Raw genomic sequence first — 19325 nt, 5'->3', positions numbered from 1 at the left:
CCGCGCCCGGAGCGCGGCCGAGCGCTCGGGCCTCGCGCGCCCGTGTGTGTCCCCCTGTCCCCGCGGGCGCGGCCGCCGCCGAGCACCCGGCCTGCGCCCGGCACGACTGTAGATGTCAGGCTTTGCCCGGGGAGCCGAGCGGCGGCGGGGCTGTGAGTTTCAAATTAACCTTCCGCTTTGTTGCTGTGTAATGTGGATCCCCGAAGGCCCCCCGCCCCGCCCGCCCCCCTTCCCCGGGTGGTGCGCGCTGCAAACTGCGAGTTGAGCTTCATTTACATAAAGCGATTCCGGGCGGGCGGGCGGCCGAGCCGGCAGCGGGGAGGCCGGGACCGGGACGCCAGCGCCGCGCCCCGTGGGTGAATCCCCGCCGCGCGCGCCCGGGGACCCTCCCTCCCGGGGAGGGGCGGCCGCCTGTGCCGGCCGCCACCATGGGCCCCCCTCCCCTGCCCCGGGCCCCCCCGCACCTAGCCAGAGCCACCTCGGAGTCCCGGGGGCAGCGGGAGGTGGGGAGAAGGCCGCCTGGGGTGGGTATGTTGGGGGCTCGGGTGCTGCTGGAATTTCCCATCGTCGCGCGCGCCGCGGCCCCCGGACCTGCGAGTGCCTCCTCCCTCCGGAGGTGTGCGGAGCCTTTGTGTGCCAGGTGAGTGCAGCCTCCCTCCCCCGCTGGCCCGCCCGCCGGGTCCGCGCAGCCGGCCTGGAGCTGCGGGCAGGTGCTGCGAGTCTTGGCTGAACTTCCCATTCTCTTGGGGCATGTGGGGGAAGGGCAGGCTGGCTGCACCTGAACTACTAGACTCCAGTCGGAGCCTACCTGGGGTGATAGCCTTTGAGTTCTGCTGGGCACAGAGTAAAGCCCTTCCTCTGTCCCTCCCTTCCATCTTCCCTCCTGCCTTCCTTATTTTGCTTTTGGATAAGTTCCTGCCTTCTGAATATTTGCGGTGCTGGTGTCATTTAGAAGTTTGAGTTCCTCCGCCTGAAAATGCACCCTTCTCATCGCGAGAGGAGCCACTGGCCAGTTGGAAACAATGTGAAGAATGGGCTTATTGGGGAGTAATTAAAGGGAGAATCAGAGTTGTGGAGCTGGAAGATTCCTTTGGAGATCGACTTGTCCACCCTCTACTTTGAGTCTGTTGGCACTCCGTGGGGAGGGGTGTGGTGGAGAGAGAACTAAGATGTTTGTCCTGTTAAAAGAAGAGGCGGAAGGCTCAAGTTAGGTCAGTAACAGGGGAAAAAAAAGCAACAACTGAAAACAAAAGTAATCATGGCAGGCTAGAGGGAAAAGAACTTTCTGGAAAGTGATCCTTTCTGCTTTGGACATACCTGTGTTATAATGATGGGAAAATGCTTAGAGGGCAAAGATCACAGCTCATGCCTGCTGTAGTCTAAGAATGCATTGCGTGGCACAGTGGTGCATGGTATATACACTGGTTTAAATGAAACCGGCTAGCAGGTGAATCCAGGAGGGTCTTCCCCCCTCTCCCCGCCCTATATTTGTGTCATTTAACTGGCCTTGAGGACTCTAAAAGCCACTGGAAGGTAACTTTGTAGAGGACAGATGGCCCCACTTGGGCACAGGGAGAAGGCCTCTCCCTCGGGCTAGGGCCTGCATGGTGGAATGCATCAAGGCAAATCAAGGAAAACAACCTTAAGCCTTGAAGGTAGATAGAAAGTTACACGTCATCTTATTTCATCTCATGCTTTGAGATCCTTGGAGAAAGGTCACTAAATAAATAGAGTATAATTTAAAGCTCACGCTAGCTGAGGAACTGAGTTTCTTTGCCATCAAGCAGCAGGTGTGAGTTTGTAGAGTTGGCCCCTGGAGTCCCCTCATGCCGAAATTCAGGAGGTGTCAAACCTTCATGTTCTTTTAATGGCTGTGGTTTCTGGATAGGTTTCAAGGGGAAACCCTAAAAATCATGAGCTCCAGTAGGCTGGGCGGGAGAGGGAAGCATGAGTGAGGGGGCAGAGACTGCATCGGAGAGGAAAACGTACACCTTCCAGGGTAACCTGATCAAGAAGGACCGGGGCCAGGAGCATGGGCCTGTTCCTTGTTATCAGAACAGCCACTGGCGGCCTTAGATTCTGAATCCTTCTTGTTACCCAACCCAAAAAAGCAATTAGGGAGCAGAGGTGGTGGAATGTGAGGGAAGTCAGGAGGCTGGGGTTCTAAATAATTTAATGGTTTCAAGAATGGGGTCATTGGAGAGAGGTACCTGGATGTTTGCACACCTGTATTTGTGTTCATTCTCTTTTGCTGAGATCTGGAAGGCCCCCTTTCAGAGGCATGTGGTGATGAGGCCAAGAGAAACTTTCCCTCTCTCCCTTCCTTAAATTACAGGACTAAGGAGATTGTCTGCATTTAGTTTCCAGCATGTTTTCAGAGAGCGTGTAAGTGCCTCTCAGAATGGACTAGGGTCACACTTTGCTCTTTTATTTAATTACACAAGTGTTATTTAACAACATGGGGCAGATGCAGAAGCAAGCACTTTTACACTTTAAAAACAGTGCTTTTGGAATCACAAGGAATTAAGTGACTTGGAGACCTTCTGTCTTGATGACATGGGTCACCTCCCTTTCCCAGCTCTCTGTTGAAATGGCTGCATTTTCTGTGGGATAGAACTGCTGTTTTCCAGTTCTCCTGAGAACAGTTTTGATTGACAGGGAACTATTGAGAAACACTTGCTAACTCTTCCAAAATAGAAAAAAATCTGAGCTACTTCCCCAGCTACCTGAAACTTTAATTTTGGTTTCTTCCCGTCCATCTTTTATTTGCACAAATGAATGCTCAGGGAGGGTGGAAAGAACCCAAATAAAATAGTATTCTCAGCAGGCCTCTGTTTGGCTCTTCCCAACAGGACAGTGCTGTGCCTGCCTTCTTGCTGCTTTGGGGTTGGTTTTAACTGCCTTGTCAACTCAGTGCCAGTTGGACTGCCCAGTGGCAAGGAGCTAAACTAAGCAAGATTTCAGTTTTCATCATTATGACTTTAAATGCTGATTAGTAGACACTCCCAGGACAGGCCTGGCTCCCTTTGGGTGACCCACAAGTTGTTAGCTCATTAGAATACACCTGTGATTGCAGACTACTAGTGAAGTCTTATCTGGCACCGGGTGATAATTTAGCTTGATTCCTTCAGTTCTAGTCACTCGTGCTATCCAGAGAGCGTGTCCTTATTGTCACTGTGTGCTGTTGTTCCTTTTGGACGTTGGAGCCTGTTTCTTTTTTTTCCTTCTTCTACTTGAACTGTTAGTGGGAGAGCCTAGAGATACTCCAGGGCCCAAAGCAGACCTTTACCTAAGAAATAATTTTTATTGCAGGGTTGCAACAGTCTCATGTTAAAAAGTAAATATTTAAGTGACTAAGCAACATTTTATAAAAGGGTAGGAAATTGCTCTAAGGGAAAGAAAGTGAATTTTCTTGATACCCACTTTTCAGAGTACCTTAGTTTGCTTCTTAACCGGAAGGGTTTGCCTCCTCATCTTATAGCAGAGGCAATGGTGATTCGGGCCTGAAGAAACTTGCAAGCTCCATCTCACACTTTGCCTGTTACAGAGATAATGCACCTGACGTTGAACATTAGTAACCTCAAGAAATACAGTATGTGCTGTGGTTTATACTTGCATTTGTTATTAAAATGGTTGCTTGCTCTTAGCCTGGCCAGCTTCTGTAGGGCTTGGGCCTGTTGGCCTTCTCTGGTTCCCAAGGCTGGTGTAATTAACCAGGACAGGGGTGTTACGGTAAAAACACAACAAGCAGGCAGATTCCATTACAGTGAACTTCATAGGGGTATCGAAATGTTCTGTTATGAGATTTTGGTTGTAATGGTAGTTGTTAGAAATCACAGCACAGCTCAGAACCACCATCCTCTGCCTAGGTTTGAAACTGGTCGGGGAAACAGGGACCTAGTTTTAATAGAATCCAGGTAAGGCAATCCCTTCGCAGGAGCTCATCTCATTCAAATATAAAAAGGTGCCTGTTCTGTCCAAAGCAGTGTCGCGAGTCCTTAGACTGCTCAAACTAAGGAACAAACGCACAGAAGCTAAGTTTGAGTCAGACTGCCCCAAGGGAGAGACCCGGGCAAAAATCTTGGCTCATTGGCAAGCCACTCTCAAAATCCAGATTAAGGAGGAAAACTGCAAAATCAACAACTGTCAGATTTCTTTTCTATATGATTTAAAGTTGGCTGCCAGATTGTTCTCTTTGAACGTGTGCAAACCGACAGTCAGATGTTAGAGGGTTTTTGTTTTGTTTTGTTTTTGGCTAATAAAGTAAATGACTCTTATATGGACAGGAACTGGGGAATTGACAGCAGTATTGTGCTAAAGCTTCAGAAGCAGTGAGATAACTTAAATGCTTTTTTTCTATTTTTTTTTAATTCTTTGGGGCAGGAGACAAGATGGTGAGGACAAGGCAGTGAGTGCTCTAGCAGTGATGGGTGTGTTTCTAGAGCCTTCTTCGCCTAAGGAAGGTGGCTTGGCTTATTTGTCACTTTTAAAGGTGATTTTTCCTTAGATGTTTCACCCTCAATTCCTGGAACTTCTTGATTTTGCAAGGAATAAGGGTGTGAATAAAAATAGAGACAGAGACATAGAAAGTTTGCTAGGTGGCAAATTTGACTTCATTTCAGAATAAGACTTCGCGGCACTGTTGGTTTTAATGCCAGACAGGGCCTCTTAGCAAAATGCCTGGGCTTAATCTGCCTAAGAGTGAGCCCTTCTCATGGCTCACTTTTAGGCAGGAAGGTCACCATGCAGTCTTGTCAAGACGAGGATTAATGCACGGGGGGTTTTGATGTGTGTACCCCTCCAGAGAGGCCTTCGCTGGCCTCCTGCATCCTAGGGGTGGGGGGGTGTCTTAGGTGGTTCAGCTGCTTATTCTTTTAATTTGAGTATTAACGCGTGTGCCGCCTGCAAGATTTTTCTATGCTCTTCCCTCCCTGAGGTCTGTCTGAGGCTTCCAAGGACGGGAGGAGTCGGGTTTGCAAAACACGTGCTCCCCTCCCACCCGCTGCCGCTTCTGCTGCAGGTTTGAGATGGAAGCCGCTGCTCCCTGTGAAGATGGGGAAGCCCCCGGCTCCCTCGCTCCTCCTATTCTGCTAATCACATAATGGCCTTAAAGGCTTTCTTAAATGATTATCTTGTCTTTAATTTTAAGTGGGTCTTTTGGGGCAACAGTTGGGAGTTTACGGAGTATCTTCTGTCATCTGTAGGCAGACTCTGAACTGGGAAAACTGGCTCCATTGGACGCTGTGAAAGAACGGTGGAATTTTCATCTGCTGCCGATTTCACGCACTGTCCTGAAAGTGATTTCGGCCACAAACCTTTGATCTGGGAGTGAAGCTTGCCCCCCCCCACCCCGCCTCTCCCTGTGTGCTTCTGGAGGCAGGAGTTGGTGACTGCTCAGACCCCCTGCTCTTTGTGTGTGTGTGTGTGTGTGTGTTGTGTTGGGGAGGGGTGCTGTAAGCTAAAGAGAAGGGCTGAACTACTTGTTGGTCTTTGAGGGTGGGCAAGAAAGCAGTTTTTCTGGGTTCTTGGTTGCGCCTGATTTTATCCAGGAATGTGACTGGAGAAAATTCTTTTGAGTCTGTTGGTTGAGCTTAGATTTTGAATGAGAACTGTTGCCCGTGCACAATCTCTGTTGTAGGCTCTGCATTTCCGTGTTAAAATTCCAGTTCACAGGCAGTTCCCTGTCGTCTTTGAGTCTCCTTAGTGCAGAGGCCAGAGTCAGATGAGCTGAGTGAAGACGGGGCGGTGGGGGGAGGGGGGGGCTTAATGTGATACTTGATTTCAGGCCTCAGCACCCTCCCTCCCACCCCCCAAGTCATATATAATCCCTGTTCAAATATGGAATTCTTGATTCAGTATGTAAAAAGCTCTTTTCAAAAGAGTTTCAACTCCTGTAAGCCTATAAAAAAAATACATATGTGTAGCCATCAACTCACCTGCTTTCCACACTTACGGTTTCTGAGTGGCCTATTTTGGACAACTTTTTTCTTCCTGACATGTTTGTCCAGTGAAAACATGCTAAAGAACATGTGTGTGCCTTTTTTCTCTTCCTCAGCAACTTTTCCTGGTTTTTTTTTTGTTGTTGTTTTTCTTTTTTTTAAACAGTTTTTCTTAACTGCTCAAGAAACAATGCAAGCCTCTTCCACCATTTCAGGCCCTCTTCCTAAAATGCTCTTTGGCTCAGGGCCTTGGTTCTTAATGTGTGTTTGGCTGGTAGGGGGAGTAGTTTTTGCTTTCCTTGTAACATCGCCGCGTTTCCCAGTGGAACATCTGCGTCGTTGCTAAAGCATCAGGTCAACTCGTGGACGCGTAAAGAAGAGGCCTGTGGATTCAGTGTGTGTTAGAAGGTTGATGTCACTGCAAAAGCAACTGCTTTCAAACTACTTTTAAAATGTAGTTGCAGGTAAAGAATGGCAGGCGTGAAAATACGAGGGGTTCACCCACAGAAGAGGAGGTGAAGCTGGTTTTTCCTGCAACAGGTATGAAACCAGAATTAGAGGTATCTTTGGGGAAAGCAGAGACATTTTACACCTTTGGAGAAAGGACTGTCAGTTTATTTTTCGCTTGCTGAGGAATCTAGCATTTGTCCAGACGTTGGAGATATTGGCTGATAAAGGAAATCCTGGTGCAGGACTCCTAAGTGTCTAATTGGAGGGAGGTGTGGTCTGGCTCATTGGTGAAAGGAATGAGATAATTACGAAATACAACATGGTGGGATCCAGGTCAGGATCAGAGTGCCGCTCAGGAGTCAGCGCTTGAAATGGGAGTGCTGGTGTCCCCACTCTGTTGTCCTGGGAGAAGCACAGATGAATCAGATGAGCCTGCTTTTTGAAAATTCTGTTGTCCGCTCTGCTCTAGCCTGGACCCCTCTGCTGGGGTCGTAGGTTTGGGGTCTGGCTCTGTCCCAGCCCAGTGGTGTGACTGTGGACCCGCCATGCAACCTCTCTGAGCCTTACTGCTTCCTTCCTCTGTAAAATGGGCAGAATGCACACCTCACACTTAGAGTGGGAATGAAATGAAATAGAAAACAAGTCTTCCCGGTGCGTATTCAGTCGCCTCTCCACAACTGTCAGTTCCCATCCGCATATCCTTTCCTTTATGTTTCTTTTGTCCCTGCTCATGGCCCCAGCTCCCTTCTGTTTCCCAGCACCCTGGAAGAAAGAAACTGAAAAGTCCAGTGTTCCTTCTGCTCTTCCCTTCGGGGCTGGGAATAGAGCCAACTCTTTCTGACATGCTGCAACTGCGACCAGGAGTGAAGGGGTCTGAAACTGACGGGACGCAGTGTCCCGTCCTCCCCAGCCCTCCCCTCACGTGCCCCCCACCCAAGCTGGCAGGCGGCCTTCGAAGTGAGCAGCCCACTCAATGACCCACCTAGAGAGGCCTTCCCGGGCTGGCTTGTATATGCTAATAGGCCTGACTTGTCCTGGCTTGTTTGTAGTGATTTGTGGAGGCATTTATATGCAAATACTATCAACTTGCTGAGTTAATTATCATGTGCCCTCCCCCCCCCCCCCGCCACAAACCTCCCAGCCTGGCTCCGAGAAAGGGGCTGTTCACATTCATCTCTGAGCTCTTCCTGCCTTGGCCTCCTCCGTCCGCTGCCCTGTACCCTTCCTGTCCCTGCAGGCCCGCTCGCAGCTCCTCTGCCGCTCTGTCGCCCGGCACAGGAATCTCTGTGGTCTCGGGTGGGGAGCTGGGCACTCCAGTGGCTCGTCCAGTTCGGACTTCCACGAGAGACGGCCCTCTGCGTATAGGAGGGCCTGGCTTACGTCGCCCTGAGCTTCTAAACAGCATTTTCTACCGAATAGCCTGAAAAACAGCGGCCCAGACCTTGCCGCCCTTGAAACTCAGTCCTCAGTCTGGTGAGAAAGTGAATATAGTTTTAACATTATTATTTTTACTTTCATTTTCCCACATTGTGAATACTACTAAAACCTGTTCCCAATTCTGAGTCCTTTGGGAAAGCCCTTTGCAAAGGCATGCCCCCTGCAGCCCCCTGTCCCCCCTGGAAATCTGAGTCTTTGAAAGTGTGATTTCGTGGACCTCAGATCTAGTCCTTGCCCGGTTGTGTGTGGGCACGGTTGACATTTGGGTTTGGATAATTTTTGTTGGGGGGTGGTCCCAACAAAAGATTATCCAATCAGAAATGTCTCCAGGAATGGTCCCTGGCTCCTGGGGAGGCAGCATTGCCCTCCCGTTGAGAAGCCCTTGGAATAGACATGGCATTTGGATAAAAAGAGGGCAGATTCCTGCCACCTCCAAGTTAGACATACGTGTCGAGCTTCCTCTGAGTTAGTGATTTGACCTAGCTGATATCAGATGTTGCCCTTTGCTTAATTGTATGGTCTTTTTAGCATTTAAACATTAAGACTCTTTCCTTTTAGGGCACGGTCACGGGCTGGCGTTTGAGGATGCAACATCCTCACCCCCTGGAGGGCCAGCCCATAGAACCGGAACTCAAGCCCTGTACGTCATTGTACACTTTCTAGGAGTCCCATTAATAACGAGTAAAAAGATACAGGGGGAGTGAAGTTTAAAATGTCTTTTTTTAGCACCACCCACACTATCACCACAACATTGTCATCTCAACAGCACTCAGGAGCAGTACGTGGGCAGTGGCTACCGTATTGGACAGCTCAGCCCTGTCTAGGATGCTTCTGCTGGTGGCCACCGTATTGGACAGCTCAGCAATATCTGGGATGCTTCAGGCCCTTTCCAGCTGTGGAATCAAACCATTTTCTACAGTTCCTGAGTCCGGGAGAAAGTTTTTATTTCTTCTTTCCTTAAAAAAAAAGGCTCTGTGTTTCTTCTCTGCACAGGAGGGCCTTGGCTGCACAGATGCAGCTGCGTAGAGCAGAGGCCTCTAATCTCTGGGGAAGCTCCCCCAGCCTCCGCGGGGGAGCACCCAGGGCCAGGCTTGGGAGGGGGGTAAAGAATTCCGAGGGCTCAGTGTACTCTCTCACACCGCACAGACTAATGGTTCGGGTTAATTTTGTGTACAAGGTCCCTTTTGTCGGAGAAGGGGGTGAAAGTCCGCAGCTGTGACCGGAAACAGGGGACGGGCCTACTGGGATGACCTTGTTTTGGAAAGTCTAAATGGAACACTAATGGCAGAGATCTAAGACGGGTGATGTATGTGTGTGTTTGACTGGGCCTAAAGATAAGGTGAAGAGTATTTTAAAAGTTACTTTAGTGCACCCTCCCAGATAACCGTAGGCCGGGGGCCCGTTACAATTTATGGCAAGCTGGTAGTCAGGCCCCTGTGTTGGCCTCTCATTTTATCTTTTGAGTCCAGGCTCTGTAGCTTAACGGGTGGTGCTGTGTTTGTTTATCTTTTTGTGGAGGGGGAGGTCAGTGGCGGCTGATCAGGTTTTGCAGTGAAGCTCAGCAGCATTATATAATGCAGAGAGCCGTTCATATTTCTGCTCCTGGGTGCTTGGGGATGTGTCACTCCTTGCTGTCCCTAACCATAATGTCCGCTGGGCGTTGCAGTGTAGAGTTTCCAGTAGCCCAGAGTGCAGGCCCACACCTTGCGCGGCGACACAAGCCTGTCAGAAGCTATGACCGGGGGAGGAGGTGTAGAGTCCTTAACATAGCCCTGAGCCCCAGGTTTCTTTCATCTCTGAGGTCAGTCAGCCTTTTCCTGTTGCCTCTCGAGTCATTGAACTGGCGTCGCTGGGCTGGCCAGCACACCCGGCATGCTTTGCTAGTAAACAGGGCAGCTTTGGGTGGCGGGTTCCTGGCCGTTTCTGGACAGCAGACATGCCAGGAGTATCTTCCGACAGCCGATGGGATGGGATCCTTTCCTGCCTGCACTGAGCCATTCCCTCAGCGCTCCCTCTCTTAGAACTTAAAGAGATCCCAAAGTTTACAAAGTCCCCATGACTGGATGCTCTCCTTCCTAGCCCAGTATCCCAAGGAAGGACCTTGCAAGCTACTCCCAAGCTTTGTTCTTGGAAAATGTATGTTCTTGAGATCATGGGGACTGTGCTTCTCATCATACATTTTATCATCGGGTTGCAGCAAAATCTTGCTTATTTCTTGCTTGCCCTTTGACTAGGTACGTGGTTGTTTTGGGGGGGTTCTCTCTTGAGGGATAAGGATAAAATAGGAAGTTCTAAGTTTTGGACCTATCTACAAAAGTAACCTCTTGATTGATAGATTGGAGTAGGTTTGTGGATAGCTTTTCTTTTTTTCTTTTTTTAGAGTGGGGGATGTGGTCTGAGGTTCCTTCAGACTTTTCATGCTACCTATCCTGTAAGCCACTGCCATCTGCTTTAAAATTTTTATTTTTTCATTTTAAATCCTCAAAGACAAAGGGACCTGGAAGCTCAGACCTGTCCTGCCACATTCCTGAGTAATTTGGTTTTGATTAACCCAAGGAGAAAAGTTGGTTTCTCCTAGCGACCGAGGGGATCAAAGCACCAGGAGGGGCAGTTCCAATACACGCGGTGCCCGCCCCTCCACTCCTCCTCCCCGGTCTTTTCAACTTCCCCCCTCTTTAGAAAGCCTGAGCAGGAGTTATTTCCACTTTCTGACTCTCAGAGCAGTGGAAGTGTATCATAGAGCTTTGGATGGACAGACTGGGGAGAAATAGCACCCCCCCCATTCCTTTCTTCCTAAACTCCTTTTCCCCCCACAAAGCTGCAAAGCACATTCCTGTGCTAATCCTGCTGCTGGAGGAATGCAAATGGCTGTAATTGTGTGCCCCGGGATGGGCCTTCCGCATCTGTGCAGCTTTTCTTCTTTGAGGAGGTGGCTAAAAAGTTCATTTACATGGAGAAATGAGACTGGCCTGTGATCCGTCCTGGTAGGACGGACACTGTCTAATAGGAAAGGGGCCATGTCTGTGTTCTCTGGCCCTTCCTCCCTTCCCTTCCCACTTTACAGTGTGTGTATGTGGGGGTGGGGTGGGATGGGGGGTGGGTACCAGCCTCCTGCTGGGCATATATTACGGGAAGGGCAGTTAGAGTACTCTGCTCTCAATAGTGAGAAATCCAGCTGGAGGAGGAGTCAAGCCTTGTAATGGGCAGTCCTTGTCCTAAACCACAGTAAACAACTTTTTATTATTTTTCAAAGCAAATGATTGGTCTCAGACGTAATTGATAACGTTTTGAAAAAGAGCTTGTCACTCCACTGACTTTGTCCAGCTTCTGATGCACATCTGACCTTCTGCCCGCCCCCCGGGCCCCCCCACCCTGTTAACCCATTGCCAAATTGCAAGTACAAGTGATTTGGATACTAAGATTTTTCAGCACAATTAGAAGTATCATTTGGGAGCCGGTACGTTGTAGCTTTAGGAGGGATATTTAGAATCAACGTCAAAATTCTGTCTCAGTCCTATTCAAAAACACTTAACTCCTGGCTGAGTCTGAAGTTGAAAGACAGACGGAGGTTCAAGAACAGCACTGTCCAATAGAAAAACAGTACAGGAGTCACATATATAATTTAAAATTTTCTAGTATCCACATTAAAAATATTAAAAAGAAAGCAGTGAAATGAATTTTAATTGTTTTCTGTAGCCCAGTATATCTGAAATGGTATCATTTTAACACGTAATCAATATAAAGAAAACTATGAATGAGACCTTTTGCATCCTTAAAGAAATTCCCATGTGTATTTTATACTTAAAACATATCTCGTTTCGGATGAGCCCCCTTTCATTGGCTTAGTAGCCCTGAGGGGCTAGTGGCTGCCTATGGACAGGGCAGGGCTGGCATTGCAGGATGCTGCCCTGGGCTCTCTTGCGGCATCTGATTGATGGAGCTGGTCATCGTCTCTTATGACCAGCTGCGTCCTTTACTGGGGTTCAGGGATACAGGCTGCATCTGCACACAGTTTCTTCTGTAAAAGTCGCCCAGGTCCGCTGACATCCTCATGGGATTGTCAGGAGGCCAAAAATGTGATACTGCTGTGCGAATGTTTTGTAAACAGTTTCTTGGCACGCAGGTGGGAGGTGGAGGTATCCACCTGGCTTTGGAGGCCATTCCAAACAAAGAACAGCCGCAGTAGGAGCAAGGTGGTCCCCACCCTGGGGGAGAGGGCAGGACAGCCTTCATTTGTGTGAGTTCTGGTGTGTTTGTTCCAACCGTCTTCTTGCTTTATGCGTCACCCCCTCTTTATTTGTGCCCTGAGGGTGGCAGGGCTGCAGGGAGCTCCTGGAAACCATCCGTTTCACCCGGCCCCGGGTGGCTTGCTAGTCTTTGGCGGGACGGGGGACCTTGGACGCGTGGGTGATGAGTGCACCCTCCTCTCTGACATCACACAGGCTTCCCTGGTGGCGTGGCCGGGGCCGCTGGGCTGTGTTGCTCGCGGCGCCCTGTCTCTTGGAGACCCCTGTGCGGCCCAGGTGCGGATGCTGCTGGTCCCCAATCCCAGCAAGAGACCCCTTCCCTCTATCCCTTAGCGTTTCGTCGAATTTCTGATTTCTCACATGATCTTCATGCCCCACAGTGGAGCCCTCTTTCGCTGTCCAGGGCCAGTGGGCTTCTCTGGTGGGAGGCAGAGAAAAGCAGAGGCAGGGGTTGATAAGGAAAAACCAGAAACCGCTTTGCACCTGAGGATAAGGGAAGGGACGCGGTAGAGGCTAGAAGTCCTAGCCTAGACTCTTTTTTCAAGGCCATTCATGTTTCTGTTGTTTGCTCCTGAAAGGACTCCTTCTCCAAGTTAGATGGTTTAAGTCCTGCTAACATCGTAGCCCTGGAGAGTAAAATAGCAAGGATGGCTGTCGCCTGGCTCCTGCTGGCAGAGAGAGCGGCTGTAAACTGTGTCCCACGGAGGATGCGCCTTCTTGCCGAGCGGCGGCTGAGTCCTGGGATTTTCTCACCAGGGGTCTCAGCATTCCTGAGTGGACGCACGTGATAAGAACAGTCTCCCTTCGCCGTCGCTGTGCCCAGGGCATGCAGCCAGCCTCGGCCGACCCGAGGGCCTCCCCTGGGAGGACGGTGGCATCCGTGCCCCTGGTAAGCGGAGAGGCGGGTGTGGGTTTGGGGTTTTAGGGAGGGAGGTATCTCATTCCTTCAACGGCCGGCCTCCTGTGCAGGCAGGAAAAAAACTGTGAAAGTGTGAGGTTGAGTGGCCCCGGCGCCGGCCTCTGCTGGGGCTGGAGCAGCACAGCTGTCTGACCCCGGGTGAAAAGTTCAAATCTGCATGTAAAAGGAGTGCCAGGACCCCCCGCCCCCCCCCCCTTTCTTTTCCCCTCAGTCAAGTTGAAACTGTTCCTGTTGTAGAGGATACGGTCAGGCATTGCGCTGGGACATCAGACAGCTCCTAGCTCCCTTCTGCCGTAACCCGATGGTGCGGGCATCCTGTGTGTGGGGGGGGTTCTCGTCTAAGACGCCCTTCCTGGGTAACAGTGATTGTTGAGGCCCCGCCACCCGCAGGCGCCTGGAGGAGAGGGACGCTTCTTCCTTGGTCTGAGGCTGGGTGTTTAACCCCTTTCCCCACGTGCTCTTGGCAAGGCCTTACTTTTTCTGACCTCCTCCCTCCAGGGCCACCGTGGGTGGTGTGCAGGCCTGGCGGAGAGGGGGAGGCAAGGGGACGTCTGGGAGCCATTGTCCCCTCTTCAGGGAGGGGCTGCTCCCTGTCTTGGGCGTGGGGTTCAAAATGCTCCGCTGGCCTCGACTGCAGCACGTCTGCCTGCCCCTCCGCCTCTGTGCCCACCAGCGTTCCTGAGCAAGGGGGCGCCTTGTGATTTTCTGGAAGCGTCTGTGGCCTCTAGGGGTGGAATCAAGATGGGCCGCGTAGGGTCTAGGAGGGTACGGGCTCGGGGGTGGGGAGAAGCAGAGGTGGAGTGGGAAGAGGAGCCCGGCCTCCAATGGTCTTCGGTCCCTGAGAAGTGACAGACGTGACAGTGGCACTGCCCCCTCCCCCCTCCCCTGCAGCCCCACACAGAAGGGGGTCTGGCCACAGCCCTGCCCGGAAACCCCTCCGCTCAGGCCCTGATTTGTTTACTTGAGCATTAGGTGAATGTAAACAGTGCAGCCTCTCCGATTTTATACCCCTAAAGGGTCTGAGTGTGAATACAAATGGGTATGAGGCCCCTGCGGTCTCAGTGACTGTCCCCACCCCCTCCCCTGCTAAGCAGCAGGTCTTTAACCTGCCTGAAGGAAGATAAGGCCCTCTGCAAGCCCCAGGGCTCCGGGCAACTCCTTTGTCTTTTCTTTTTGGTTTTGAATGCTGAGATTTAAAAAGTGGTGGTGGGAGGCCTCCCTCTGTAGGACTGAATGTTGAGGAGAGCAGGGAGGAAGGCTTCTGTTAGGAGAAGTCTAGTCATTTTCATCTCTTGCTTGGGGAGGAAGAGACGTTTTCTGTGTTCCTGTTAACTTTGTGAATGTTTTCTGTGTTCCTGCACTTGTAAATGTTGACTATTTGGTTAAACTAATACGTTTGCACCAATCAGGTGGGATCGTATATCTTTGTTTCATCCTTTCTGAATCTTTTTTCTTTTTTAAAGCATAGTTGGGAACTTAGGCTTTTGGACAGTCCTCCTGGTAAGAAGGGTGGTCTTCAGGGAAGGATCTCTCCGGCCAGTTTAACACATCCTCTTTTAATTTCACCCCTGCTAGGGTGGGACACATACATTTTTTTTTTTTCCTTCAGGAGATCATGGGAACTCAGAGTGTTGAGGGTCATACCAGGTCACTTAACCCATAAGGTTCTAGAATATACAGTCTGTTAGGGAGGTGGCATTCCCTCTGAAGTCCCAGCACCCTCATTCCCACACTCCTGAATGCTCCCACTCTACTCCCCCCGCCTTTGCCCCCCCCCCCACCATGTTCCAGTAAGGGGCTCCCTTCTTTGCAACCAGAGGGCCATTGTGACCTGCAGAGGAAGGAGCAGAACGTCACTCCCACCCCATACGTTTGTGTTCTGGTTCATGCGTTCAAGGCCCAGGCATTTCTGTTCCTGTGGAGGCTCTGAGTCCAGTCACGCCATCACAGGGGCATTTTAATTAGCAGTGCCTTAGTCATTAGTGAGTTATTGTTTTTGTCTGGAAACACTTAAGTACTGTTTACTCGATGTCTCAACGAAATGCAAAACAGCAATTAAGCAGAAATTTGTTGTATGAGGCAGGAACCAAAATGGGTCTTCAAAAGCAGGTCGTGGGTCCTCCGAACCAAGTAAAATCGCTCTTCCCTTCGGCCTCCTGATAGCTGGAATGCTCCAAGTCCTCTCTTTCTTCAGGACCTGCTCCCAGAGTTATCTGATAGAAGTACTCCAGAACTTCGTGTCTTCCTGTGTCCTGCCTTCATTGGTGTGGACGGTTAGGTTTGGTGAAGTGTTAATGTTTACTTTTTTCTTCCCTGGCCTTTTGGTCTACTAACTGGGATCTTCAAAACCCTTTCCAGTGAAGATTAATTATTCATGAAAACTTGCATATCCTTGTGTGGTGGTGGATGGGACTTGAGTCTGTTTTCTTTATGCTTCTTGAGACCAGGTGCCATTGTTAGTCTGATAGTTTGTGACCCTTTGAGAGGGATTGGGATGCTGGGATAGCTATCCCTTTTACTTAAGAAAGTTTTTTTTATGGATTGGTGAAAAAAAAGCTAGAATGAAGAATTCTGGCTAAGGTGGAGCTGGAGAAGCACTAGAATGAAAGGAAAACAGGGGTACATGTGAATTGCCTGCAACTTGGACAAGAATCATTGACCCCCAAAGGGAGGAGTAGCTTCTTGCCGAGACTAACAAATAAACAAATGGCCTCTGCTTTGGTAGGAATTCCACCCCCCAGAATCTAAGGTACAAGGAAAGTGGAATCATGGGAGAAGGCTGAGGGGGCCAAATCGAGCGTCAAGTTAACTCTGAATCATATCATACTGGCTTCCATTTCAGGAGACAGGTTGATGTAAAAACTCTTGGTACCAAGTTCATCACTGGGGACCTCAGTTTCTAACTGCTTGGGCTCTTGTCTTGTTGCTCCCTCTCTCTTTCTTCTTTTCCCTTCAAACAATATCTTCTGACTTCCAGATTTCTGATAAATTGATAAGAGGCATTGCGTGAGTCAATAGAGCTGTAGACACTTTGCCAATATAACCCCGGCTCTATTGATCTGCCAGTAAATTAAAGTCTTACTTAGAGGCTGCCGATATTTCTAATCTCCTGCCTCACCAATTACATCCTCCCAGCTACCTGGAAAGGGGACTCGAGCCTTTGAACCTTTATTTGTTGTTGTTGTGAGTGGGCCGCTGCCCTTCCTTGGGCCTGGGGGCGCTTGCCTGCCCATCCGGTGGGAGAAGGGGGAGCTTGGAGGAAAACGAGCCAGCTTAACTCCTTGCCTGGGATCGGTTTTCATGCTACAAGGTTCATTAGTAAAAATTTCTGGAAAACAAATTCCATCACGGTGGTCATGAACATTTTATTGCAGGTCTGCAGGTCTCTCTTACCCTTGACTTTGCCCCAAGTTTGAAAGTAGAGAAACTTGAGAGTAACTGCTTTTGGGGGTCTCCCTGGCATGTTTCATGGCTCTCTCTCACTTGAAAAAAACGCTGACAGCTTTTCTCTTGCGCTGGGAGAGAAGGAGAGTTAGGGTCAAAAGCTGGATTATTAGTGTTTATCACTTTAAAAAAAATGCCCAAGAGTTTGGAAAAAGAGAACAGAGGAGGGGTGCCCAAAATAGGAATGGCTGGAGGCTTGTGTATGTGCTTGCTGCTTTTTTGGGTTTTGTTCTGTAGCTGTTTTGCGTTCTCATTGGAGCAGAGGCCTGGGGGAGAGAGAATTCCCTTCTTTGTCCATTGTCACTTTTCCCCATGGTGTCCCCTCTGTCACCCCCCTCTCTGCCTTCTTGCCCACTCGTTTGAAGTCAAGTAACAATAACAACTGCCTCAAGATGTCTCCCTGGAACAGCGGGGCTGGTAGAGCGGCCTGCTGGGTGCCCACTTTCTGCAGTGGCAGTGGGAGCAGATCATTTGTCTGATAAGCTCTTTCAGATCCTGTTTATGTGGTTGACTTTGGGAAGAAATCTCCAGATAAATGCTGTGTTCTCTCTAATACTCCAGAGCGAAAAATCGATGGGAGGGATAATTCCTCCTTGTCCGACACACACTTCTCATGTGTTTCTTCTCCGAGCGGCGCTCAAAAAATTTTTAATGACAAATCCAGTCCCAGAGTCCCACCCCTTCCCAAGCATTCTGCGGGAGGATGCGTTAGGTGGTGCCTGGGTCCCCTTTAGGAGAAGGAACAGCTCAGACCCTGGGACCTGGGGGTCTTCTCTCAGTGTGTTCTTCCTCTGGGTACCTCTCACGTAGGGGAGCCGAGTGCTGAGCTAGGGTCAGGTAGCGTGGGAATCTGGCTGAGTTAGGGACGGATGGAAGGTGCACCGGGGGTCCTGGGGGCCCAGGACTGGGTGTGAGGCATTAGTGGCCTCCCCTACTGCCAGAGAGTGCCTAGGCTGGTGGCCTGCTTCAGGGCTGGTTAGGTCTCCTTGCCCATGCTGGAGACAGCCTCTCCACGTGTTCACTTGGCTCCCTTGGGCTGAGTGAGTGAAGAAGATGTTAGACAAGGAGAAACCCCAGGAGGTTGGGATTGACTTTCCCCTTTGTTTGGATTGCATTGTATTGTAGGAGGTGTTTAAATCTTGTTCACACCTGTCGAGGCTGAGGCCTGGCTTTGAGAGCGGTTTGTAACAAGACTTCTGTTGTTGTTGCCGAAAAGGTTTCTCTCTCACAACAGAGGAACTTTATTGTAGCAACTTGTTAATGTTCAATTAGGCAAATTCTGGGTGCCCCAGGGCAGTGGAAGGGCCTGCTGGCTCTCCCTGGCTGCCCACGGCCCCTGTGGGCGGGGATGGGGCGGGAGATGCAAAGGCTCGTCCCTGGGCTCCTCCGGGGGCGACAGGTGGGGTCTTGGCTGAGGCTGCGCGCTCTCTGGAGGCATTTGAGGTTGGTGGTGGGGAGGGGAGCAGGCAGATGCCAGCTCTGCAGTGTGACAGTCCTCTCCCGTCTGCTGGCAGTTGCTGGCTCTCCCGCCCTTGGAGGTGGCGCTGGCTCTGCCTCCTGCCCAGTCCGCCTGTGGGTTGGGAGGAGGAAGGGGGTGCCCCAGACCTGGTGTATGGCGGCTCTGGCATCATGCTGTCCTGGGCCATGGAACCCCGTTATCTTTCAGAACCTGACCTGCCGGGCCACCCCTGGGTATGCTCTCTGGCTTTGGTCCTGCCGTGGTTCCTCTTGAATGACTGTCCCACACCTCGACGGGCAGTGTTTTCCGGCTCCTGGTAGACTGAGGTCTTGACTGTGGAAAGAGAAAAACAGGGATCTCGTTTCTCTGATGGGAGGTTTTACTCGGGGGTGCTTCCATTCTGCCTCGTGAGCATGGTGGGCTGACCATTTTCACAGTGAAGGAAAAGAAGCTGGAGCTTGAAGGGATTGGAGTTGTGCTTTAAAAAAATAAACAAAGTGAAAAAAGAGCCGCTCAGAGGGTCCCTGCCGCATCCTGCCCTCCCCTGGCCCACTGTCACGGTGTGCCTGGGACCTGGCGGCCGGGACTGAGGTGGGAGGTTGGGTGTGCTCTCCCCACTGTGGTGGGGATTCTTCTGTGCTGGCAAGGCCTGGCTGTAAAATATTGGCCCCCGTGGCAGCCTCGCACTGCGGTGTTGAGCGAGGAGGAGTGCGGGGCAGCCAGCAGTGTATTAAACACTAGTTGAGCACAGGAGGGGCAGTATATCACAGGCGAGAGATAAGCAAAGTTCTCTGATAGTGGATCAATAAAGGTTAGTGACATCATATCTCAAAGTGAGGGAACCTGCTTTCTGCACAGCCATTTATCAGATCACAGCCTGGAAGGGACTTAACCCCTTTCTGGCCAGATTTCTTCTTACTGAACACAGAGACACCAAAACTCCTTCTGGGGTAGGGGGTGGTCTCTCACCCCAACACTGTGAAAATACATGTGAGCTGGTTTTGGATATAAATGCTTTCTGCAGTTAGTATATTACCCCAGCAATGGCTCGGGCGTGCCCTGTGTGTTTATGGAAAGTGTCTTAACTTTGAAATTTGTGCCGAAATTCCCATTAAAAGGCAATGCTGCTGCAGAAGTCCTAAGACCTGGCCAGCCTGTTATGGGGGCACAGCTGTATTGATGTTGGACACTTGGGGCTGGAGTTTGTGTTTGGTGTCGGATGGTCAAGCAGTTTCACTAGACGAGGTTATTACAATTGTAATGAGCCTGAGAATGATTTTGTCCTTTTTGCCTGTGGTGTTCTAGATATTTACAAATCCCCCAGTGGGCTGGGATTGGCAAACTGTAAGGCTGCACGCCAGATCTGGCCCAGTGCCTGTTTTTGATGGTCTTTGAGCTAGGAATGTTTTTTACCTTTTTAAATGGTGGGG

At 50.4% G+C, this 19325-nt stretch overlaps 1 protein-coding gene across 5 annotated transcripts in view; it reads left to right on the top strand.

Moving 5' to 3' along the window:
- Positions 1 to 19325, top strand: part of ZFHX3 (zinc finger homeobox 3) — a 243686-nt gene that overhangs the window by 10077 nt on the left and 214284 nt on the right. The window contains exon 1 of one of the 5 annotated variants that reach the window (XM_057711279.1): positions 562 to 640. The exons of the other annotated variants lie outside the window; for them this stretch is intronic. The gene's annotated coding sequence lies outside the window, so the exon portion shown is untranslated. Of the gene's footprint in view, positions 1 to 561; positions 641 to 19325 lie in introns of those variants that run through there. 5 annotated transcript variants of the gene reach the window in all.

The sequence above is a fragment of the Hippopotamus amphibius genome, chromosome 16 (genome assembly GCF_030028045.1).
Source record: "Hippopotamus amphibius kiboko isolate mHipAmp2 chromosome 16, mHipAmp2.hap2, whole genome shotgun sequence".
NCBI classification, from domain to species: Eukaryota; Metazoa; Chordata; class Mammalia; order Artiodactyla; family Hippopotamidae; genus Hippopotamus; species Hippopotamus amphibius.
This window is presented reverse-complemented; position numbering and strand designations above follow the sequence as displayed.